Source organism: Magnolia sinica, chromosome 18 (genome assembly GCF_029962835.1).
Source record: "Magnolia sinica isolate HGM2019 chromosome 18, MsV1, whole genome shotgun sequence".
Taxonomy (NCBI): domain Eukaryota; kingdom Viridiplantae; phylum Streptophyta; class Magnoliopsida; order Magnoliales; family Magnoliaceae; genus Magnolia; species Magnolia sinica.
This window is the reverse complement of record NC_080590.1, coordinates 45,521,217-45,547,451: the sequence shown is the minus strand read 5'-3', so window position 1 is coordinate 45,547,451 and position 26,235 is coordinate 45,521,217. Positions and strand designations below refer to the sequence as shown.

General features: G+C 38.3%; 1 protein-coding gene across 1 annotated transcript in view; it reads left to right on the top strand.

Annotated features, from left to right (window-relative positions):
- Positions 1 to 4,385, top strand: part of LOC131233795 (mitogen-activated protein kinase kinase 2-like) — a 48,477-nt gene extending 44,092 nt beyond the window's left edge. The window contains exon 9 of the mRNA XM_058230590.1: positions 3,875 to 4,385. The gene's annotated coding sequence lies outside the window, so the exon portion shown is untranslated. The remainder of the gene's footprint in view (positions 1 to 3,874) is intronic.
- Positions 4,386 to 26,235: the final 21,850 nt, after the last annotated feature.

Below are 26,235 nucleotides of genomic sequence, written 5' to 3'. Positions count from 1 at the left end.
TTTGGTTGAATAAGTAATATAATGTTGAATCAATACTTTTGCAATAAGAAAAAAAAGGAAAAAAGAAAAAAAGAAGAAGAAGATTTTTTACATATTTCAATTTTCCCTAATTTCAACCTCAATATTCGATCCTTCAAAAATGGCTTAAATATTGTGTTTTAATCTTCAAAAATTGCACAAATCTAGTTGAAAATGGGTTAAAAATAGTTTTAAGAAGCAAAAATGGTGGGAAAATAATGGAAGACAATCCCCCAAAGGGACTTGTATACGCATGGTCATAATCGACAGTTATGGGGCCCTTTATAGTCTGAAATTTTCGACACAAGCCATTCCAACTCCCGTATCGTGTAACGGCTCGTGCATTACATAATTGTTTTTGTATACCTTGATTGTGACATTACAACCAATCGGTTAGTAAGAGAACTAACAGACAATAGATCCATGGAAATTATGGAACATGCACAGTGGATGGTAGAGATGGAGATGAGGTAAATTCAACCAGTGGCACTAATGAGAGAAGTTGAACGAATCTTATGACAGCAGAGATAGGAGATGCAAAATACAACCATCTCTTCTACATTTCATATGATTAGAGGCTCCTAAATCTCTAATCTAGGATTTGGAAGGATGCAACTAAGAAGACAGAGCATAATTGTCCATTGCAGATGTGCCTGGCTACTCCATTGGGGCATCAAAATGAGAAGAATTGAATGACATTTTAACGCCAACTGGCTGTTGTATATAACACAATCTCTTGGACCAGGCTTTAAATTCCTAGAATTAGGAAGATCTCCTTCAACAACAATGGTGTTGGTGGTGACATTCTTTGATTTTGGACGTAGTTGAGGATACAGATCCCAACAATATCACTTGAAATGTTGTCATTTTCCACAATGAGTACACTTCAGCTCACGTCTATAAAAAAAGATATCTATACTTGAGTTGTCTATTTCCAGAGCTGCTTGGGTTAGAAGGTCAAGGCTTTGTTACTAGGAAAGACCTTTTATGAACAAACAAGGCGTTACTGATTAATTGTTACTGCTCTTCTACTTACTGTTCCACCTCTTGCTCCTCATCATCTAAGCCTTATCCCAATTAATTGGGGTTGGCTACATGAATCCTGTTCCACCATACCACTCTGTCAAGGGCCATATCTGTAGTTAGACCATAGGTCATCGAGTCTTTTCGTACTACCTCCATCCACATCCTTTTAGGTCTTAACCCCTGCCCTTCTAGAGCCTTCAACTTGTACCAGCTCACTGTTAACTTCCTTAGATCTGCTTAACCAACCCTCCATAGAAGGACCCAAATGTGCAAGCTGGACATGTAATGGCCCTGACTCCTCATAGTGGGCTTTGTGGGGCTCCTTGGTCAAGCTAGTGGGTCTTGCAGGGCTCATAGGACCAACATTACCTGGAGCATGGGTTTGCTCCGATACGTGGCATGGGCAGTGTTTTCAGTATTGATAATATTGGATGATATTATCGGTATTGCAAGTGGCCGATACAAAACAAGGGAATTATAAAATTCCATGGTATTGCTTATAATATTATATTGTATTGATTATTTTATGTGGTACTTTGAAGCATTGCGGGATATCCTCATGTTTCCTTCATAAAGTTCCTCAATATCATCGATCATGCAATATGTATTGGCAATATCGGGGCAGCACGTGGAAAGTGAAAAAATGAAATAAAAAAGGAAGGAAAAAACCTCTTTTTTTCAAAGGTCGGGAAACCTCTTTGTGGGATGTAGTGGGCACACAAGTATTTTTGCTTCTTTTTTATTTTTTATTTTTTGTTTTCTTGGATGTATTGTTTCGATGCGGGTAATTGTATTTTAATATTCATGAATTATATTAACTACTTTTGGATATAATTGCATCACTTTTGTCAGACAACCCATAGTTTAGGACCCTATCCAAAAGAAACTTATTATGCCTTCTTTTTATAATGTTTTGAGTTCTAAGTCTGTAATCATGTCTCTTTTAACATCTCCTGAGGTTTCATTGAAAAAATCAAATTTCGTAATGTTTCCCTCAAACAGTGATACATTCCCCGATACATGCGATATTCCCCATACAATACTGATATGTTTCCGTATCCTGAGGGTGCGATAAATGCGTCAATACTGATACTGAAAACGCTGGGTATGGCTGTATGTGAATGGGTACATGGTGGGCTGCATCCTCACAATACGTAGTATGTTGTGGGTATGATCATGCGGGTTGCTCTAGTGCATACACTAAGTATATAGAAATATCATTTTTAGTTAAGTGCAGTGATATGGTAGACATAGAGGGCTGTTTAAGGATTGGTATGACAAGTCTGGGGGGCTGTTTAAGTTACCCCACTTTTTTACCTTTGTAAATATGGTGTAATTTTTAGCCTTCTATCTTCAATAAAATTATTCCCCGTCACTATATATATATATATATATATATATATATATATATATATATATATATATATATATATATATAAAATCATATTGCAAATTTGCAATATATATCAAATGATGAATGCTGTGATCGTTGTGTACCTCCCAAACTGAAAGGGGAATTTTAGAGGATAGCTATAAGACCGACCATGGTTTATGGGACAGAATGATGGGCAGTTAAAGAACTTGTAAATAGGAGTGTAACTGGCATAAGGATGTTTAGATGGATTATTGGCAAGGCGGGGAAGGATTGAATTAGAAATGAATGCATTGGAGGGAACTTAGGAGTAGCACTAATAGGTAATAAGATGATGGAAGGTAGACTTAGGTGGTTTGGTCATGTGCAACGGAGACCAAGAACTGCGCTGGTACAAGTTGAAAGCTCTAAAAGAATAAGGGAAAGGCCCAAAAGGACATGGATGGAGGTAGTAAGAAAAGACTCGATGACCTATGGTCTAAATGAAGGTATGTCCCTTGATAGAATGGAATGGTGCAGCAGGATTCATGTGGCCAAAATGAAAAAGGAAGACATGAAAGCTTAATTTATTCTCTCACTTAGCCTCTTATTTTATGAGCAGCTTATAGGAAGATAACGATACTTGCATAAAAATGGCTACAATAGATAAGAATGAGAGCTATGGTGCTTGGCAGGATTACTGAAGACAATGTAAACTTTTTGTCCCCTGTTGTCCGTGGGAATGGGGCAGGGGTTTGGTCATTTTCCTTTTTTCCGTCGTTATGTACCATACCAATCTGATACCAAAAGTGCTCACGTGACTATGCAGAGTCATGTGGGGATGTGACTATTTGCTGATATGGATGGAGGATTTCATGTGTATGAGATCCATCCTGTCCATTGGGTGCACTGCCTTGTGCTTGGACTGGGGCCTAAAAATCAGGCCCATATTCAAAAAGCAGGTTTGCTACACCATTGGGAACAGTTGAGATGGGGAGTCCCACCATTAAAGTTGTTCAAATCGTGTGTGGCGTACACTGGTAAATGCCATCCAACTCACTCATCTGATGTGCCAGACCAGGATGGATGGATTCCCCAGAAATCATGACATTCCAAGACTCATGTAGGCCAGACTGAATTTAGATTTTTTAGACATGATTTTACGCTGTACACTTGGGTGTAGCTCACCTAATTCTTGGATTGGACTGATTTTTAGGATCCATGATAAAAATGTGGTTGTGCACGTGATGGTCTGGTTGGATCTGATGCACATTCTCCCCCCACATGGTGCTTGGTTAGTTGTAGACACGTCCTCTATGTAGTAACACGTAGGGCTAGCACAGTCCAATCAACATTTGACACATAAAGTAGCTGTTAAATATTTATTATTATTATTATTATTATTATCATCGTTGTTATTTTGTGTGTTGATGCTGATTGAGTATTGCTTTTGAAACATGTGACATCCTTGGTAATCAGGTTATATCGAGGAAGCGCAGTGTAGGGTAGTCTCCAAAAGCCCGAGGAACAAAGCTGCAATGAGCTGAGCATACAGTCACAAGGGCAGGGATGGCCACACCTATGTCTTTCGCAAATGACAGAGAGTAGGTACTTTGACTGAAAACTATTTTTGAGGTGCAGTGAAATTGCGAGTCTAGAGAGGAGTAGCTTTGAAAGACATGTTTATGGTGTCGGCAGATGCAATGGAAATGTTTGCTTGAAAATAATGGGTGGTGAGTCTAAAATCCTCGCATTATTAAAGATTTGACGAACTCCAAGAAAAGAATTATTTGGAGTCTCTTGATTGAATTTATGATGAGGAAAGCTCGAGATCATGTGATAGATGCAAAAATGTATAATCATAGCACTGTAGCCTCTGATTATATGATAACAAAATGAATTAAACTAAGCATCATGGTGATGTGTACCTAGAAATGATGTATTCCATATGGAATGCTGCTTGTGAAAATCTGTTTGGGTCTTGGATTTACATTTACATGTGCATTTCATGGATGCACACCTGTAAGTAGTACCATAATCCCCAGTTTGTTACCATCCATTTTGGGTCCTGTGGATGCAGAATTGCAGCACTGACGTGTTTAACAGAGAAAATCTATTGTTAAGGCTGTGTTTGGATGCACAAGTGATTGAATTGCGAATGCTCATTTAAAAACAAGCACAAATGAATTTAGGGTGTGTTTGGGGTGGGGTTAAGAGTAGGGGAATGCAAGGGAAAGCACAATTGTGATATACGTGAATGGTAAATTGACATCAATGCTAGGCGAAGGAAACCCTTTGCAATTTTTATTTTATTTTATTTTATTTTTAAAATTCTTTTTTACTAAAGAAAAGTCCTAGATAATGGTTTTGTATTTTTCATTGTTTGGATTGCAATCCTTCAAAGGGAAACTCATTTCTTTTCTATTTTTCTTTAAAACGTTACACCAGAGAAAAACTTCTCATTGAAGTAGTAAATATAAAGGCAAAAAGTCTGCTATGACATCATCTGTTTCCCAAGCCAGTGCAAGTATCTTGAAGTAAATCAAATCTTTTCATAGTTCACGCTCAATCTAAACATGCTCTTAACAGTGAACAACCAGCTAAAACAAGAGGAAACGAAAATGGTGTTACGACAAGAAGCGCCCTAAAAAATGAAGTTCTGAAATCACATAAAAATTTGGTAATGTCCACTTCATTAAACTCTCTCCAGCGAATTCAGTAGTGCATACGAACGCAACCTTATTGTCTACCCATCCAGGGAAGCCATTTGACGGCCAATCTTGGAATGAATATGTGCTTTGTGCTATCATGTGCCGGTGTTTCTCCCACCAAGGGGGCGTTTGGATCTTAAGACAAGTTACTTATGCCTTAAGTAGCTTATCATGGTTTCTACTTATTAAGCTGAAGTGATTAACTTTTAAGTAAAAAAGTTACTTATAATTGGTCTTAAACGAAACTTGCTTATCTCAAATAAGTTACTTATATGCCGCCGTAAGTAGAAAAATTAACTAATCTAAATGTGCATGTCCTTTGTTCTATCTTATGGTGAAGCTTTGACACGAGTGCTCATTTCATGGTTCATCTTATTACAGAATGTAGTTCGTCATGTTTTAATTTTGAAAAGGAATTCATTGAAAAATATTTTAAAAGAAAAAAAGAAAAGATTTAGGATGGAATTGAAGTTAAAGGCGTCTAAGAAATTGATGAATTTCAGTGACTATCATCAACCATCGAGAAGCCAAAACAAAGCGATGAGAGAAATAAGATAATAAAGCACCCAGGAAAGGGGAAAATTGATACATTTAGCTTAGGCAACAAGCTGTAAAACATGCCAAGTTGCCAACCATAGTTCTAAAACTCGCTGACTTGACTCAGGAGCTTGGCCGAGTCAACTTGACTTGGAAAGATTTCGAGCATGAGTCCTTAGGAAACTCGGTTGTGAGGAAGACCCATCGAGTTGACTCGACATCAAGCCAAGTCACTGGAATGTGATGCTGGAGTGGATAAAATTTAAAAACAGCAGGGTAGAGGAATGAGATGAACTGACGCCCTCTAACACTAGGCTATGTAGCGTTTTGCTGCTAAATTTCTCATTTTATAATAATACTTATATTAGACATAACTATTTTTATCTTTTTATTATCACAACTATTTTTTAGAGTTTTCAAGTCAAACTGGCTGGACCACAATAAACCGTCCACCCAGCATGTTACTTCTAACCTTTCATTCGTGTGTCCAATAGTTCATCTGCATTATGCGGATCACCTTATGGAAAAATCAGCCACATCCACTCATCAAGTGGACCACATTTGCATTTTGTTATTTATCAATGGCTATAAATTATTTCCAATAATATGGCCTACCTGACGAGTGAATGAGGCTGACTTTACACGAGATGACCCTTATGGTAGGCCCAGCCTATTGAAAGGGTTGGATGTCGGATGGACAATACAAATGGAAGTTAATTGGTTGGATGGACCTTAAATTCTTGGACTTGAGACCACCTCTAACTTCAATATATAACCATTAAACATCGGGTCTTCAAGTTGACCTGACCCAAATGAACATCGGGTACAATTTTGGAGATTTTGAACCATGGGGCCCAACATGGTTAAGTGTGTATGACATTTGGGCTGGGCAAAAGGTGAACCCTGTTGTTTTTTTAAGTCTTAAATAATTTAGAAACAGGGTTGGTTGATTGCATCGACATACCATTTGATGCCATCGAGCACTGTTTGCTGCCATTGAATAGTATTCGATCCCATCGAGAATTTATGAATTTTCTCCAGTTGGTCGCTGGACAAACTGAGTGCTTTTTTGATGCCATCGAAGATGTCTCGATGCAATTGAAGAAGATCCAATTTTCATGTATTGTCTCTGGACTGCTTAAGTATTAGTTCGATGCCATCGATATGGCTTTGATGTCATCGAAGGATAAGTTTCGATGATATCGAACGGATTCATGTAGATTTTCGTAAAGTTGCGATTTTGTGGGATTTATTTCCTATTTCGATTGTGATTCTTATAAAAGCTATATATTGGGGTGTAATCGGGATTGGAGGTATTCAAGGCTTTCTAATTTGTTCTAGGGTTTCAAGGGTATATCTTAGGTTGATTCAAGGTGTTCGAATCAGGTAATCTCTCCATTCTTGTAATTTTCTGCTTTCGTAGTGATATCCGTCGTTTTGTGCCATGGTTTTTTCTCGCAAGGGTTTTTTCACATTAAATTGGGTGTGTTTGCGTTGTGCTTGCTTGCTGTGATTTGATTACTCTACTCGATTCATCTCTATGTGCTTTCGTGGTCCCCCAACAAGTGGTAATAGAGCTAAACGTTGGGGCGCATGCTTGAATCTGAGAGTAAGTAACAATGATTACCAATCCTAAGTTCGATGTTGAGAAATACTCTGAAAAAAATAACTTTGAATTATGCAAGGTCAAGATGATTAGTCTATTAATTCAACAAGGATTGGATGAGGTCCTTGAGAAGCAACCAGAATCTGTGGATGATGATGAATGGAAGAAACTGTATAAGAAAGAGAAATCCTCAATCTAATTATGTTTAATGGATGACGTTCTCTATAATGTCTTGAGAAAGAAAATTGTAACAAGTTTATGGGCGAAGTTAGATGACATCTATGTGAAGAAGTCCCTTGAAAATCGCATATACTTGAAGCTGCAGTTGCTCAACTTTAAGATGACAGAGGGAAGAGATGTTGAAGCCCGCATTAGCAATTTTAACAAGATGATCTGTAAATTGTTGGATGTGGAGGTAGTGGTTGATGAAGAAGATAAGGCATGTATCTTGTTGAATTCACTCCCTGCTTAGTATGAGTCTTTTAAAGACGCCTTGTGCACCAGTAACATTACCCTTAGTGTCGATACCATCATCTCATCCCTTCAGGGAAAGGCGATGAGAAAGAAAAAATGGTAGCATGATGACCTCTACTGATGCTTTATTTACGAGAGGTAGGAATTCTGAGCAGGACACATGATCTTCTAGATTAATATCTAAATCCAAGGGCAAGGGCAATGAAATGTTAAAGTGCTGAACTTATGAGATGTCAGGACGTATGAAAAAGGATTGTACAAATCCTAAAGCGAAGAAAGAGAATACAAAGTCTTCTTCTAGGGAGGCCAACATTGCCACGTCTAATGAAGAGACAAGCGGAGGTGATGTGTTGTCAATGTCTATGATCGGACACTTATACGATGATCGTAGAAACGAGTGGATTCTTGACACAAGGGCTTCATATCACATGACTCCTCATTAGAGTTGGTTCGCCAATTACAGGGAGTGTGATGGTGGACATGTGTCTATGGACAATGATAATACCTGTAACGTTATAGCTGTTGGTACAGTGTGTATCAAGATGTTTGATGTGATGGAGTGTACATTGACTGAGGTGAGGCACATTGTTGACGCAAAGAAAAATTTAATTTCTCTCGGTGCACTCGAAGCAATAGGGTGCAAGTTCACCGGTTTCAATGGTGTCCTTAAAGTTTCAAAAGGGGTACTCATAGTTATAAGAGCACAGAGGCACAGTAATCTTTACAGGTTGATCGGGAGCACTTTAACAGGTGGAGTTACAGTAGCTATAGCGGATTCCATGTCTGCACAAATCTGGCATGCTCGTCTGGGCCACATGAGCGAGTGGGGCATGAAGATACTTTCATATCATTGTTTAATTCAAAGTTTTAAAAGTTTTGATTTAAATATATACGAGCATTATATATATGGTAAATAATCTAGGTTATCTTTTAAATATGGAAAACATGTATGTAAGGGTGTGCTTGACTGTGTGCATTCTAATGTATGGGGCCGTCACCCATGAGTTTTGCTAGAGGGTCGTCATGGTTTGTCACATTCATTGACAACTATTCCTGAAAAGTTTGGATTTATTTCATGAAATATAAATTTGAGATTTTCATCAATTTCAAATAATGGAAGGCTATGGTGGAAAAACAATCAGGTAAAAGTTAAACGTATTAAGGACATATAATGGCAGTGAGTATACTTCAAGTGAATTTAATTAATTTTGTAAGGATGAAGGGATTATTTGGCATAACACGGTGCGCCACACACCTGAACAAAATGGTGTGACTGAGCAGTTGAATCAGACTCTTTTGGAGGGAACCCGATGCATGATTAGTAATGCCGGGTTGGGCAAGAACCTATGGACTGAGGACGTTAACATGTGAAAAAGAGAGCTTAAGCGGTCCTAGAGGGGGGCTGAATAGGACTGCCAAATAATTAAATAAAGTACTGAATAATAAATAAATCAGAGATCTCAATTGCACAAGTATTGAAACGTTGATTCAAGCTTATTCGTAGGACAACCTTCACCCAAACAAGTTTAGGTAGGGCAACCTTATTTCACGAATGTGATAAGAATCAAAATCTCAAACTGAGTAAGAGTAAATAAAACTAACTATTACAGGCATTCACCACTTGTATTGAAATGAAATTACAACCATTCACCATAAAAGTAATAAAAGCATTTACTATAACACTAAAAATTATAGTGGTTCGGTGTGTCAACAACTGTTCTCAAACAACCACACTTATTCCACTCCCAAAATTACTATCCACGTAATTTTAGTTTTTACTATGAATAAGGTTTTCACAAGGTCACCTTAAAACCTAATACAGTTGTGATTTTACCAGGCTATCACAAATAAAAAAACCTCTCACTGAGATTTTCTAGCTTATCTCAGAAAAATCAACACTGAGATTTTCTAGCTATCTCGAAAAAACCAAATACAAAATGTAAATATATACTTATCTTCACCGTAGAAGAATCTGTAGCCGGAAAACTGCTGCTCTTGAATGTCGAATGTTCAATGTTCAGTCCGATAGAAAAGGTCCAAGGTTTTGTTAATTTTAATTAAATTTAAACCAATGGCTACTTGTATTAATTCCTTTCAATCTCAATAAGAAGAGTATATACTATCCTTTTAAAATCAGAATGACAGAGTTTGAGATTAAGGAATTAAACAAAAAAGCTATAAAATGATTTATAAATACCATTCAATAGCTTGACAATAATCGAGACTTCTTTCTCTCTTACAGAAGGTTTTTGATAGACTTGAATTGCATTTTCGGATTGAGAAAGAACCTCAATTTATAGGCACAAAAGTTGTTTCTTTGATTGGCGTAAGGTAGTCTTCGACTAGCCCAAGTACCGGATTCAGTTTTAATGGATTTTTAGATTTGAGCGAGATAAAATTTAACAGATCTTCGACTGGTCGAACATGGTCTTTGACTAGTTGAAGGGTCCAAAATTCGAACTGATTTAGTTGCTGGACTTCGAGCCGAGAAACGTTTGACTGGTGGAAGGAGTAACAAAGTTTTCTGTTTTACTCGATTTGTACTAGGACTGGTCGAGCCAAAACTTAGGCTGGTCGAAACTCAACCAAATACAAGCGTAAAACCCAATTTTAGATATATTTTGAAAGCACCTAACCTAAGGTCTTTCTAGGGTTTATAATACTTGTATGGATTGAACTTCATTGTCTTGAAGTAAATTAGATACTTGAACTTCTCTAAGGAGCTTGATCTTCTACTAGAACATTAGTAGATATTGACTTTATGTTGTCTTGTCTTTTGAGCTTGATCTTCAACTTTATCTTGAGCTTGAACTTCTACTAGATCTTGAACTTGATTTGAACCTTGATCTTGAATCATACTTAGAGCTGGGCATTTCTGGTCCAATCTGGTGGATCTGACCCAATCCTACCTGATTTGACCCGACTCGATTCGAACCGAAGGCTTGGATCAATGCGGTTCGACTTGGATTAGTCAGATCCAACCGTTCGTCAGATCGAGGCCGGATCATGGTGAATTCGGATCGACCCGAACCAAAATCTGGACCGAATGGATCTGATCCAATCTGGAGTGATTCAATGGTGGAAATCAATACTTCTACTTTTTCTTGTGGTATGGTCCACTCGAGCTTTGGATATGCATCAATTTTGGGTTCAACCACTAAAATGATTTGAAAAAATGAATGGACGGCGTGGATAAACCACATGCATTCACGGTGGGCCCCAACATAGTTTCCTAAGAGACATGCTGTGCACGTCAACCACTTGCGTGCATAGCACGTCAGTGACAGGCGTCAGGCAGGCTGAGTAGCGAGAGTAGCTACTGAAGTTATGTCAACAAGTTCCGTGGGCCCCACCATGATGTATGTTTTATATCCACACCTTCCATTTATTTGGAGAGATCATTTTAAGGCAATATCCAAAGAATGAGTTAAATCCAAAGCTCCGGTGGACCCCAGCACAGAAAACAGTGGGATAGTGAAGCCCACCATTGAAAATATCTAAGGGCCACGAAAGTTTTAGATCAAGTTGATATTTGTGTTTTCCTTATTTAATGTTTTTTTTAAAAACTTTTTAATAGGTTGGATTTCAAATAAACATTATGATGGACCTTAAGATAGTTTCAACAGTGGAAATTACTCTCTCCACTGTTTTCTTTAGTGTGGTCTACTACAGACTTTTATTTACCTCATTCTTTGGTTCATACCATAAAATAATATCTAAAAATGGATGAATGGTGTGGATATAACACATACATCATAGTGGGGCCCATAGAACTTGGTGACGCCAACTCAACCTCTCTGTATCTAATCCGCATCCTGCATTCATTTTGTGCCCAGCACGTCAATAGGCTGTCACAGGCAGATACGTGTCGTGCATGGACGAGCAGTGAGAGGCCTCGAGCTCCGAGTTGTACGAACGACTCAAATGAGATCAAAGTTACATGGGCCCCACAGTTATGTATTTATTATATACACAACATTCATCCATATTTGGAGATCATTTCGGAGCATTATCCCAAAAAAAATCATATCCAAAGATCAACTGACCACACCACAAAGAACAGCGAGAATAATGATTTTCACTATTAAAAAATTTCGTAGGGCCCACCATCACGTTTATTTTCTATCTAATCTGTTATTAAGGTTAAAAATACATGGATAAAGAGGAAAAACAAATTTTATATTAATCAGAAACTTCTATGATCTCCAAAAAGATTTCAATGGTAAACATTCAATCCCCACTGTTTTTTGCAGTGTGGGCCAACTGATCTTTAGATCTATCTTATTTTTCGGCTCAAGCCTTAAGACAAACTCTACAAATGGATGAATGGTTTGGATATAAAACATACCTCATGGTTTGACCCATAAATCTAAGCCTCCGAATCGTACCTAACTCGTCCGACTTGGTTTTCCTGACCGAGTCGGACTCGGTTTGGGTCAGGCCAACCGTGCATCGAATTGGTTCGAGTCAGGTGTCCCGGACTCGATCCCGGATCGGATCGAGTTCGGATCAGCTCACGTAGATTTCGGATCGGATCGAGTTGGACCCAATTCGATCCGACTCTGTTTGATGCCCAACTCTAATCATACTTGAAGATCGCTTGATAAGTTGTTTTGACTTAAACGAAATTTGACAAAGTATGAAGTGTGCTTTAAATATTATAGCACTTACAACATGACTTGTTATTTAGTGAATCGATTTCCTTCTACGACTATTGAATGTAAAATTTCAGAGGAAGTATGGAGTGACCATAAAGTAAACTACTCAAATTTGCATATATTTGGTTGTGAGGCTTACTCTCATGTACTTTTAGTTGAGAGAGATAAGCTAGACCAAAGAGCCAAAAAGTACATTTTTTTAATATGGTGTTGGTGTGAAAAGTTACAGATTATATGACAAGGTCACACGTAAAATCATTACTAGCCTTAACGTCAAATTCGATGAAGGCTCCCTATTCAGTAAGAATGATCAGGATGAGCAAAAGGAACATGAAATGGACATTCAGATTAACACAAATGATACTTAGGCTAAGATATATGTGCAAACAGAGGAACATGAAGAGGTTGAGCAATCACCTAGAAGGAATCCACCACGAGATCGCAAGTTACCGGTGAGACATAGGGACGACTCTAATATCGTATATGCCCTCATTACAAATGAGGGGGATTCGTCTACTCTTCAAGAGGCTCTTGATGAGCCTGATGCAGAAAAGTGAAAGGTGGCAATGGACGATGAAATGAACTATTTGTATAAGAACAACACATGGGAGCTGGTGGAGCATCCAGTGGGCCGAAAAACGATCGGGTGCAAACGGATCTTCAATAAGAAACAGGTATATACAAAGCAATTTTGGTAGTGAAGGGTTACACTTAGAGAGAAGGCATTGACTTCACAGATATATTCATGCCGGTTGTAAAGTAAGTATCTATAGATTCGTGTTAGCACTAGTTACCCAATACAATCTCGAGCTGGAATAAATGGACGTGAAGACTACATTCCTGTACAGGGAATTTGAAGAGCAGATATACATGAAGCAACCAGAAGGCTACGAACCTAAAGGGGTAGAGAACAAAGTTTGTAGATTAATGAGGTCGTTGTATGGCCTAAAACAGTTGCCTAGGCAGTGGTATAAACAATTTGATTATTTCATATTGAGTTAGAAATTTATTAGGAGTGAATACGATCATTGTGTCTATTATAAGAAACTGAATAATGATAAGTTCATCATCCTAGTATTATATGTTGATGACATATTGATCGCTAGTCATAACATGTTTGAAATCGATGTACTAGAGACTTAGTTATCAGGGACATTTGAGATGAAAGATCTAGGGTTGTAAAGAGGGTTCTCGTCATAGATATTCATAGAGATAGGAAGATGAGTGACTTTGGTTATCACATGTAGAATAGCTTGGGAAGGTACTGATCAAGTATGTGATAGACAAGGCAAAGTCGGTGAGCATTCCCCACGCGACTCAATTCAAGCTTTCCTTAGAATAATGTTGTCAATCAAATGAGAAAAAGCATATATGTATCGTGTGTCTTATTGGAATGTTCTTGGCAGTTTAATGTATGCCATGGTCTGTATAAGGCTAGATATTTCACATGTAATTGGTGTTGTAGCAGATACATGTCAAACCCGGGCAAGCAACATTGCGAAGCAGTGAAATGACTACTTTGATACATTTGAGGTACAAAAGACTACGTCTTAACTTTTGAAAAGACAGGGGCAAACTTGGTAGGGTATGTGGATTCAAACTACGTAGGCAGTGTGGATTCTAGAAAGTTGACTTTAGGTTACTCATTTGTGTTAGTAGGTGGAGCAATCAGCTGGATGTCGAAGCTTTAGTTTGTGGTGACTCTTTTCATAACCAAAGCTAAATATATGACGGTGACAAATGATTTCAAAGAAGGTGTTTGGTTGAGAGACATGATAAATTAGTTGGGGTTCAGCAGGACGTTGTGCCGGTTAATTGTGATAGCAAGGGTGTTATCAATTTGGCTAAAAACTCTGTTTATCATTCTTGCACTAAACACATTGATGTTTATCACAATTTTATCCGACAAGTACTTGAGGAAGGAGGCGTAACTCTAGAGAAGATTCACACCAGCGTGAATCCGATAGACATGCTCGCTAAGGTGGTTCCTAAAGAGAAGTTCAAGTTCTGTGCAACTTCTCTGAACTTAGCGAAGGCGTAAAAGGAGGACAGAGCATGCACGAGAAGCAGTGATGGAACTATGATGTAAGGCAGAGATGAGAGAAGATAACAAGAAGCTACGTTTAATGATTGTAAACATGGTGGAGATTGTTGTTTTTCGAAATATTAAATCATTCAGAAATAGGGTCTGTCGATTACATTGACAGACCATTCAATGCATCGAGTACCGTTTGATGCCATCGAGCACTGTTCGATGCCATCGAGAATTTCTGAATTTTCTCCAGTTGGTCGTTGGACAAGCTGGGTGCTTTTTCGATGCCATCGAAGAGTGTTCGATGACATCGAAGGATATGTTTGATGTCATCGAAGATAGGTTGATGCAATTAAAGAAGATCCGATTTTCATGTCGTGTCTCTAGACTGCTTATGTATTAGTTCTTTTCCATCGATATGGCTTTGATGTCATCGAATGATAAGTTTCGATGACATCGAACGGATTTGCACAAATTTTCATAGACTTGCGATTTTGTGGGATTTGTTTCCTATTTCGATTGTGATTCTTCCAAAGGCTATATATTGGGGTGTAATCGGGATTGGAGGTATTCAAGGCTTTCTAATTTGTTCAAGGGTTCAAGGGTGTAGCTTGGGTTGATTCGAGGTTGTTTAAATTAGCTAATCTCTCTACTCTTGTAATTTTATGCTTTTGTAGTGATATCCGTCTCTTTATGCCGTGGTTTTTTCCCGTAAGGGTTTTTCCACATTAAATTCGATGTGTTTTTGTTGTGCTTAATTGCTTGGTGTGATTGGATTACTTTACTCGATTCATCTCTGTGTGCTTCCGTAGTCCCCCAACAAACCCCTCCGTAAAGATCAGATCATTGGGGTGCAAAAATCAAGCTGGTCTAGTCATAAGCCAGAGGCCTATAAAAGAAATAGACGGTTTAAACCATACTTTCCAAATGTTTAATTCTACACAAGTGTATCGCTTGCCGATGGGAAAGCTGGCATAATTTTTGCACCTAATGTTCTTCTTTGCAGACCATCTTTTGCACGACTCAAATGTTATACACAACTATGTTATGAAAAATATTTTTGAGCCATGGTCCATCGACTACTATGGGCACAATAGATTAATGCTATGGAATATTTAAGTTAAGCCTTAGCACCTGTTTGGTTTGTCGAAAAAGAAAAGATGAGAAAATCTTAATTAATTTTCTGTACATTGTTTAAAGTTTTGTTTGGATAGTAAGCGAATAGTAAGAGAATGTTATGTATTCCTCTCATAAAAATAAGACCCTTGGTTCTAGCACATGTGAGGATGTTACATGTGCACTTTTTCATAGGTCAAAGTCCATGGCTTAGTGGTAGATAAATTCTGTTTCATCATTGAGACATGGGATTGAGTGCCTCATGTGGAGTGGATGTGTGTGTTAAAAAAAAGTTTCCATTGATTTGTTTTTAAGGGCCTGTTTAAAACAGAGGTTCAATATAAGTTTTTTAAATGATAATTGACCAAATTATTGCCAAATAAATATTAAGGATTTTTACTTACAAAATTTCTCAAGAATTTGAAATTTACCAAATAGTATAACTTTTTAAGGGGAGAAATTATATCTCTTCATATATATATATATATATATATATATATATATATATATATGTAACATCCATCCCGTCCAATAGATGCACACCAATATTATTATTTAACAAACAAAAGCATTGGTTGATCAATCATAAAATGACCCAATTGTAGACACCCTACCCCAAGATGATAAGTTGATTGAGCTTGAACTGATGGATGGTCGACCAAACCCCAATCCCGAACCATAACCCTAGAAGCCTAAACCTTAGGAATGCCAGTCCTAAACCCTAAACTCAGCACATTCAACACAGCTAACCCAAACAACCTAGTCAGCCTAACCATGAACCCTAGGAACCTAAAACCTTAGAGCCTTAAGTCAGATCAACAAGTCAACTCACTCAATCAATTTGCTGAGTCAATTCACCTGATCAGCCTACCCAACCTACAAACTAGTCAACTCACCTGGTTTAACCCAAAACCAAGCCCGAACCCAAGCCCAATAAGAGAAATATGAAAAACTTGAAAGCTAACCTTTACAGCAGAGCCTCCACACGCTTAGAGTATGCTGCCTGCCAAAACCGGGAGTCCAAGTGGGGATCACCCGTAGCCAAGTTGCCGCCAGCCACGTGACACTCCCCTTCTTTAGGATAACATACCTCAAGCATGTGAAACTCTCCTTTTTCAAACTCCAAGTGTGCAGTCGAAGTGTATTTACTTTGATGCCCATCTCTTTACCCAAAATTACATTTTTACTACCTTATCCAACCCATGAGCTGATGCCATATGGCAATCTCTAATCCCAGCCCTTCAACCACTTTTTGCCCCTAGGATTATTCGGAATTACAAGAAAATCGAGTTGGAGGCTATAAATAGCCTCTGTCCCTTCTCATTTCAAGCATCGGGAATTCAGAGGAAGTCCCCCATTACATCCAGTAGATCATGGTCCATTCCTCCACCAAGGAGAGAGAGAGAGAGAGAGAGAGAGAGAGAGAGAGAGTATAGCCTTGGTCTAGTCTAGCCTAGCCAGAGTCTAAGCCTCCTGAGCCACCTAAGTTCAAATTTGAACCACTCAATCTAGCCTTATGACACTACCGTTCATTCAGTCATTCAAGCTTCAATCAATTTTCTGAAATTAACGCATTAGCATCGTGCAACATTCATTCCCTTCTCAACCCCCTTGCTCATATACATCGATATTATAGTGTATTTCATCATTTTCTCGCATCTAACTGGTGGGCATATGCTCTGAGGCTTGCCGATATAATCAAATCTTGCCTACCAGAAACCTTAGCCAGTTAGCTTTCATTTTGACACATATATCGCATTCCATCGTTTTCCCTTATATGATGGGTGGGCATATGCTTTGAGGTCTACCGATATAATTAGAGCAGGTCCACTAGAAACCTTAGCCGGTTGGTCATCATTTTATCGCAAGTATTAATACATCTTCAAACATTCCCGTACATATATATTTTAAAACCTACACTTGATCATTTCGAACGTATGCTTTGTGGCTTGTCGATATAGTCGAATCTTGCCCATCAGAAATTCAGATCGATCAATCACCGCTACTATTGCATCGCATTGTATTTTTTGCACACAAGAACTAGCCTTATTCTTTAGAAATTAGTTAGATCTTACGAAGTAAAGAGCATACATCCATATAGGTAGAGTGGGTGCTTAACACCTTCCCTTTCTATAACCTTGATCCCTTACTCGGAATATCTGGAACGTAGACTCACGAGTCATCTTAGGGTTAAGGATCTTCGGGTCCTCAATCTTAAGCATTTCCATGGGGTCTAATCAACTGTAAAATCGTAATAATTGGTTAGTGGTGACTTTAGCCAAATATTACACCCTTTTACCTCTAAACAAAAGCCTTTGAGCGATGCAACTAGTTGAAAAGTGAGAGTCAATCTCTCATCCCCTCAGGAAATCCACCCACCAGCATTCACAGAATGACGACTCTGTTGGGAAGTAACTAGCCACATTAGTTGCGACCCGACTTGAAAAACAAGATCTTACAAATTCCCAAAGAATACTAGTTCTTGCACATTTACATTTGCATATGCAGTCATATACTAAAAAGAAAAAAATGCTCCTCTGCTAGTCATGCATCCTAAAAAAATCTCCCTTATTGTGGAGTAATCCAAACCAAATCCTGAACAATCATGGCCAAAAGTAGCTCTCCATTTCTACGCTCTCGATATACAGGAAGGAATTGCCCTACAACTGCATCCTACAGGATCAGTGCTAGTCACTTGCATCGAGGAGGTGGTTCGGAATACAAAGACTATGCAAGAAATGCTTCGCAAGCTTGCGTAAGTTCCAATATCTAGCACACAAGTTGGCCCAACATGACAACCAAAGTAGTTAAGGTTCACGCAGGACTTCCGATACCCTCTCAATGAAGACATCCCTCTAGCATAACCATCTTCCTTAAGGCGTTTCTTTCAATATCCTCCTACAAATAAGAATCCGTTCCATTATTCCACACCTTGGACTCCTAATCAATTCCCAAATTCTCTCCCTTATGGGAATTTCAGTCAATTCAACAATCTCCTGCAACCAGGATTTCTTTGCGGCCTCCTTTTTCAGTCCCAGTTCAACAAACTCCCTATAATGGGAGCAACCACCAGGTCCAACTTCCTCCAAGTAGGAATCATAGAGGTGTCAACAAGTCAACTATTATGAGAATGATACATTGCAGGCTTGGCATGGGACAAAACCTATCCCATCTGGTCCCTCCAAAATTGAGAAACTTTGAGAGCAACCATGAGAAATGGAGAGAAAATTGTAGAAGCAATGTGGGGTGGATCTCCCATCCATAAAGTTCAGGGACTTTTGTCCCTTTCATGATGTAGAGGTACCTCTAGGCTTTGAGGTACCAAAATTTGAAAAAAATATGATGATATAGGATGTCCTATAGACTACCTAAGAGCATTTTGTGGAGAGCTTAATGCTATGGCAAGCAATGACAGAAAATTGATCTATCAGTTACAGAAGTCTCTGAAAGGCAATGTGTTAGACTGGTACACATAGAGGTATACATCGAGTTGAATGAAGTCGAGTTGGCCTTAGCTTGACTCGGCTTGGCCACTAGCTGACCCCAGCTCGAACTCGGCTTGGCTCGGTCCTCGAGCCTAACTAGCTAGCTCGGCTCGATTCGGTAAGCAGCCCAGGCCAATTCGAGCTGTGTTCGCCTGTGCAAAATTTTCACAAACACATGGACAACAGCTTTAAAATCTCACTATATGTAAAACAACAACAATGGTTTTACAGGTATTTTATCAAACACCTTCTACGCAACATAAAAATCAAGAAAAAAAAGGATATTCGTTTCATATACATACCTTCCTTGCCACCAACCACACTTCATTGAGTCATTTCATCAAAAACTTGGTGAGCAACATCAATATCAAAGTAACCAAGTCACCGAACTGGTTCGATCTGAGTTTGATTCGAGTTGGGTTCAATCTGAGTCGAGTCGAGCTGGGGCCAACTCGAACTTAGCTCGAACTCATTTTGAGCTAAAAAAATTAGTTTGACTTGGCTCGATCTCAGCTTCGAATCGAGTTGAATCGAGCTTTTTTGAGTCAAGTCGAGCGAGCTAACCGAGCTAGCTCGGTTCGTGTACACCCCTAGGAACACATCATTGGACTACCATCAAATTAAAACTTGAGAACAACGTTTCCAAACATTCTTTGATCGTTTCGTGTACAATCTTAATGTAGTGCACAAAAGAGCGGATCTTGTTGCCTTAAGGTAGAAGGATGATGAGTGATTATCAGCTTATATTGGACGGTGGTGGGCCATGGTCACTAAAATGAAGACACCCATCGACAAAGAGGAGTAAACCTCCATAATGGTCCACTCGGCAAGCTCGAGTATCTCAGGATACTTTGTCTCGCATCCATATGCCAACTTCACCCAACTCATCCGTGCCAGGAAACAAGTCAAAGCCGGAATAAGGGTTAGGATGATCTCCCCTTGGTGGCCTCATCATGCCTTCCAGGTACAGTCGATGGTGGAAGGAATGTCTATTGAATGCGAGTATAGTAACTAAAGTGTTCCCAACCTCCATCCAATGGAAGAAGATGATCTTGTTGCCTTTATCGAAGATACACCGTTCACCCCTCGGCAAAGACAATTCAACAACAACAACAACAACAACTGTCAAGATGGAATCCACAATACCCCAATCATGCGTGGCAAATGGGGATGATCCAGGAGCCTAGGTAGTTCATATCGATAGACCGAATTTATAGTGAAATGATAACCGCACCAGTCCAAGGGTAACTTCTTACCCCACTATTGCCTAGGCCTCTACCAAATCCTTTGCTACCAACCTTCAATGAAAATGAGTATTGTGTGTACCATCAAGTCAAGTGTCACATAATAGATTGTTGTTTCACCTTAATACACGTAGTCCAAAACTTGATCGATTAAGGAAGAATTTCAATTGAGGCCTCTAATGCGGCGGTGAATAACTTACTCTCGAATCTCCTCCCATAACATCAAGTGGGTCTTAATACATTAGGCACTCATACCATCGATATCATCAGGGAAGAATCACCTCTCCATCTGGTCCAATTTGTTCATACCATTGACTCTCATTCAGAGTTTGAACCCCTCATCCTGCAAGGGGCACCCCTAACCAGTTCAATCTCTATGCCCCTAAATATATAAGGGACACTTTTAGTCAATTCAATCTTCACACCCTCAACTAATCAAGGGGACAACCTCCCCGCTCCAGTAATCAACCAAGGGCACACCTTGCTAGTCTTCTCACCCTCAATTAATTAAGGGGACAACCTCCTTGCTCTAGCAATCAATTAGGGGCATACCTTGCCTTCTCAACATTAATTATTCAAGGGGACAACCTCCCTGTTCCAGCAATCAACCATGGGCACTATTGAGACTCAAATATTGCATAATTTTTTCCATTTATATCTTGGTTTTATGAACATGAATCAGCTCAATATTTTATTTTACTCATGTATGTGTTGCAAGGTGAATTTAAGAGTTTGGATTGAAAAAGGGTGCTAAAAAGCATGGATTTGATGCTCAAGAATCACCAAGGCAAGGGATGGATCTTAAGAGACCAAGATTGAAGAATTCACATGCCAAAGATCCAAGAAAACCAAGTGAGGAATGAAAAGAATCGAAGATTTGAAGTGAAGAATCCTGAAATCGTCCTGAAAAAGTGTATTCGAAAGTTCTGAAGTCTATTTTGAAAAAATGCGCATCGTGAAGACTATTTTAACGAAATTGTGCAGCGAGAAGTCTATTTTGAAAAACTACGTAAATTTGAGGCGGTTTCTAGAGTTTTCTAACTTTGTACGAAAATTGAAATTCTCTACTTATAAATAGAGCTTCCTTGGGCATTCCTAAGCATCATTCAAGGCATCCTAAAGCAAAATCAAGGGTTTTTTAAAGAGTTTTTAATTTTATTAAAGTTTTATAAGTTGTTTTTTTATTTTAGATATTTTCTATTTGCATTTTTTTTTCTTGTTGCTTTTTATTTCTGCAATTTAATTATGTTTTTCTAAGTTCCTTCTAGCTCAAGTTAGAAGGGAAGCACATGAGTTTAATAATTCTTCAAATTATTATGATTGATTGTTTTAATGATGAGAAGAATGGTGTATGCATGTTAACTATTATTTAGGTTTTATTTTTGATCATTGTGTGAGATCCATATGTTTCCATCATATGAGATCCATATTGATGGATAGGCTTACCCTAGATCAATCAGATTTCCTAGATAGGAGAGGTTCTCAACCTGCTATATTTCTTTGATTTTCATTATCTCATGGATTTGAGTACTTAAAATCACTGGCGCTTGAGAATATATGTCAATGGTGTAAATCTATGATTTTTTAATCTTTTATATCATTTATTAAAATATTTAAACTGTTTTATTTTCTGATTAGGTTGACCATAGTGATCAAATCCTAGTTGTGTTATCCAAGTCATCATGATTTTGGAACATTGACCTATATGTGGAACTTTGAAGCTTGGGGTGTTATTTTAATTTAGTTGAATTACATCCATTCAAAAATCCTAAAATCAAATCATCAGTTTAGTTTTTATTACTTAATTGGTTTTGCATTTGATTTTTTCTTCTCGCAATTCATCTCCCTGTGGGATTGACCTTGTATTCACAGGATATTACTTTCGAACCTCTACACTTGGAGGCAAGCAATTCAGTTTTGGCGCCATTGCCGGGGAGAGACTAAGATAGATCAAATCTGTGCAAGATAGCTAAGGTAAGTTCTCTTCTAAACCCTCCAAATTTTTTGTAGTTTTTTTTTCCTTTCTTTAAAAGTAAATTCAGTTGGGTCTTTCAAGCATTAACTATGACATAATGTTGCCCTGATTAGGATTTTATCATCCAAGTGCTATGGTTGTCCTACAGTTGCTGTTTGATCACAAAGATCAGTCGCTGAATCTATTTTTTAGATTAACATAGTTTAATTTCTGCATTAGTTTTACTTTTGTTGATTTATTTATTTATTTATTTTTTTGGACTAAACCCTCATGATCGGCCCTGCCGCCTGTATTGTTGATTTATTTTTACTTTGTGGACTAAACCCTCATGGTCGGCCCTTCCGCCTGGGTTGTTGATTTATTTTGCTTTATGGACTGAACCCTCGTGGTCAGCTCTATCGCCTAGGTTGTTGGTTAAGTTTTTATTTTTATTTTTAGTATCATACTTATTATTTGAATTAGTGGTATTTATTGTGTGGTGTGGATGGTTTATGTCCCGTTTGTGTAGGGATCAAAACAATCGACTCTCTTTCAAAGGCGGACTAGTTCCAGGCCTTGATCATTTACTTAGAAGAAGCACTCAACATCACTTGGATTTCATGACAGACCCAGTTGATAATCCAAATCTAAATATGCCAGATCCAACTATAAATCAAAATAGAGAAAATCAACCTAATCCTCCTCTTGAGGATGAAAATGAAGTTCATAGGAAAGTGTTAAACCAACCACAGACTTTATGTGAACATTTACACCCTGAGAGATCAACTTTAATATCTTGCATAGTGTTCCCTGCTCACATAGGGAACATTGATTTTAAACCAAGTGTGATTCAATAAATTCCTAAATTTCGTGGCTTGGATTCTGAAAGCCCCTACTTGCACTTTAAGGACTTTGAGGAAGTAATTGTAACATTACAAGTAAACAATGACAATATTGATGTACTTAAACTTATGTTATTCTCATTTTCTTTAAAGGATCGGGCCAAAGCATGGCTCAACTCTCTGAAACCTAATACCATCACTACATGGCAAGCCTTAAGTAGAGAGTTTTTGAAAAAGTTCTTTCCTGAGCATAAAACAAATGCACTAAAACAAGAAATCATGTCATTCTCCCAAAAGGGGAATGAGCTATTTTTTCAAGCTTGGGAGCGCTTCAAAGACCTTCCAATTACTTGTTCACATCATGGTTATGAACCATGGCATGTGATTGATGCATTCCGAAATGGGCTCACCATGGATACCCATCAGTTCATAGAGATGATGTGTGGTGGAACCTTTCTTGACAAGGATTATAATGAGGCTTGAGATTTTTTAGATATGTTAGAAGAAAATAGGCAGACATGGGATGTCTCTGCTAAACCAGACCAAACTAGACCCATTCCTAGAGAGAAAGCGGGGATGTATGTCCTAAGAGAGGAAGACGACCTTAATGCAAAATTCGCTGCATTGGCTAGAAAGGTCGAAGTCTTGGAAATTAGGAAGGTTGATATGGTTAAAGCAAACACTTCCTTAGGTAATTTTTGTAGCATTTGTGGTGGTACTGACCATGATACAAAGGATTGTCCAATAATCCTAGTTGTACAAAATATCATGCATGAGCATGAGCAAGCAAATGCTATAAATAACTACCAAAGGTTAGTTATGCAACCAATGGAAAACACGTATAATCCAAATTGGTGTAACCATCCTAATTTCAGTTGGAGGAATGGCGCCCAATGCACCTTAAATGCCTCCACAAAACAACTTCTTTGGGGCACCTAACAATGTACCATATGTGCCCCTGCCAAAGCGATCATCTGTGGAGGATACATTGACCGCATTCATGAACTCCCAAGTTCAAATGAATCAGTCTCTAATCCAATCAAATTACGAATTAAAGACGGCCGTGGCTAGGATTGAGACTGAAATAAATGCTTGGAAAAAAGGCACCCTTCCTTCTCAACCTGTGCCAAATCCTAGAAACACATATTTCATTGGAGACTCAAATCCAAGTGAGCTACATCATGAACAAACTAAGGCCATCATTACCCTGAGAAGTGAAAAAGAGGTCAATAACAAGATAATGCAACAGGTAGAAATACCGGAGGATGAGTCACTGTCTCAAGAGAATGATGAACCGACTATGGTTTTAGAGCCGCAACAACAAAAGGATAAAGAGATTAAGTCATATGACCCTCCAGTTCCGTTCCCATCTACACTTCCGAATCCAACTGTCCCCATGAAATATCAAGAGGTGCTGGATGTTCTCCAAAAGGTTACTGTCAATATTCTTCTACTTGATGTTATTAGACAAATTCCATCATATGCTAAATATCTCAAGGATTTGTGCACTGTAAAAAGAAAATTAAATGTGCACAAAAAGGCATTCCTTACTGAGAAAGTGAGCGCTATCATTCAACAAAGGGTCGTACCCAAATACAAAGACCCGGGAAGTCCCACTATCTCTTGTATTATTGGAAATTTTCAAATTGAGCATGCTTTGTTAGATTTGGGTGCAAGTGTCAACTTAGTACCTTATTCGGTTTACAAACAAATGAGCTTAGGCGAGTTTAAACCAAGCACGATTACACTCCAACTCGTTGACTGCTCCATTAAGGTACTAAGGAAAATTTTAGAGGACATGCTAGTCCAAGTGGAGAAATTGTACTTTCCCATGGATTTTATTGTACTAGACATTGAACCATGTGTAAATGCTAGTGCTCAAGTTCCCATCATTTTAGGCTGCCTATTCCTAACAACTTCAAATGCAATAATAAATTGCAGGAATGGCATGATGAACTTGTCTTTTGGTAACATGACTTTAGAGCTAAATATTTTCAATCTATGTAAGTAGCTCATTGATAATAATGAGATCCATAGCTAAATTTCATGGACTGCTTGATAGAAGAAGAGCAATTGGAAGCTAACCTGATTGAGGAATTGATTCAAGTCATTGAGGACTTGAAAAATTCTGATTTAGAAAAAGTGCTTGCTGAAATTTGTGATGATAATGAGAGCACTACTACGCAGGACATTGGTATGTACCAATGGAGACCGCACACTCAATTCCTATCTATCGAGGACTCGCGACCTCTGCCATCACCAACTAATGTTCCAAAGCTTGATTTAAAACCACTACCAAATGAGCTTAAGTATGTATACTTTGGTGAAAATAAAACTTATCCTGTGGTGATCTCTTCATTTTAAGACAAGGATCAAGAGATTAAATTGTCGAATGTTCTAAGGGACCACAAAGGAGCCTTGGGCTGGACCATTTCTAATATCAAGGGTATAAGCCTTTCCATATGCACCCATCGGATCCACCTCGACGAGGATGCTAAATCAATTAGCCAACCTCAAAGGCGTCTCAATCCAAACATGATAGAAGTTGTAAAAAATGAGGTGATTAAACTATTGGATGTGAGAATCATCTAATCCCATATCCGGAAATGTTTGGGTGAGTCCAACTCAAGTAGTCCCAAAGAAATACGGAATAACTATCGTGTAGAATTTTAATGATGAACTCATACCAACACGTGTCACCATTGGTTGGCGTGTTTACGTTGACTATAGAAAATTGAACCAAGTCATAAAGAAAGACCATTTCCCCCTACCATTCATTGATCAAGTTTTAGAGAGAGTAACAGGTCACTCTTATAGTTTTCTTGATAAATATTCTGGATATAACCAAATAGAGATAGCCCTGGAAGACCAAGAGAAAACTACGTTTACTTGTCCATTTGGCACGTTTACTTTCAAACGGATGCCATTTGGATTGTGTAACGCCCCAACAACTTTTCAACGATGTATGTTAAGTATTTTTTTCAAATATGGTTGAGAAGTTTCTTTAGGTTTTCATGGACGACTTCTTTGTATTTGGGAGTAATTTTGAAGAATGCCTCAACAATTTATCTCTTATCTTATCTAGGTGTGAAGAGAAGTATCTTGTCTTAAATTGGGAGAAATGTCATTTCATGGTTCAAAAAGGAATTGTTTTGGGCCATGTTATCTCCAAAAATGGAAT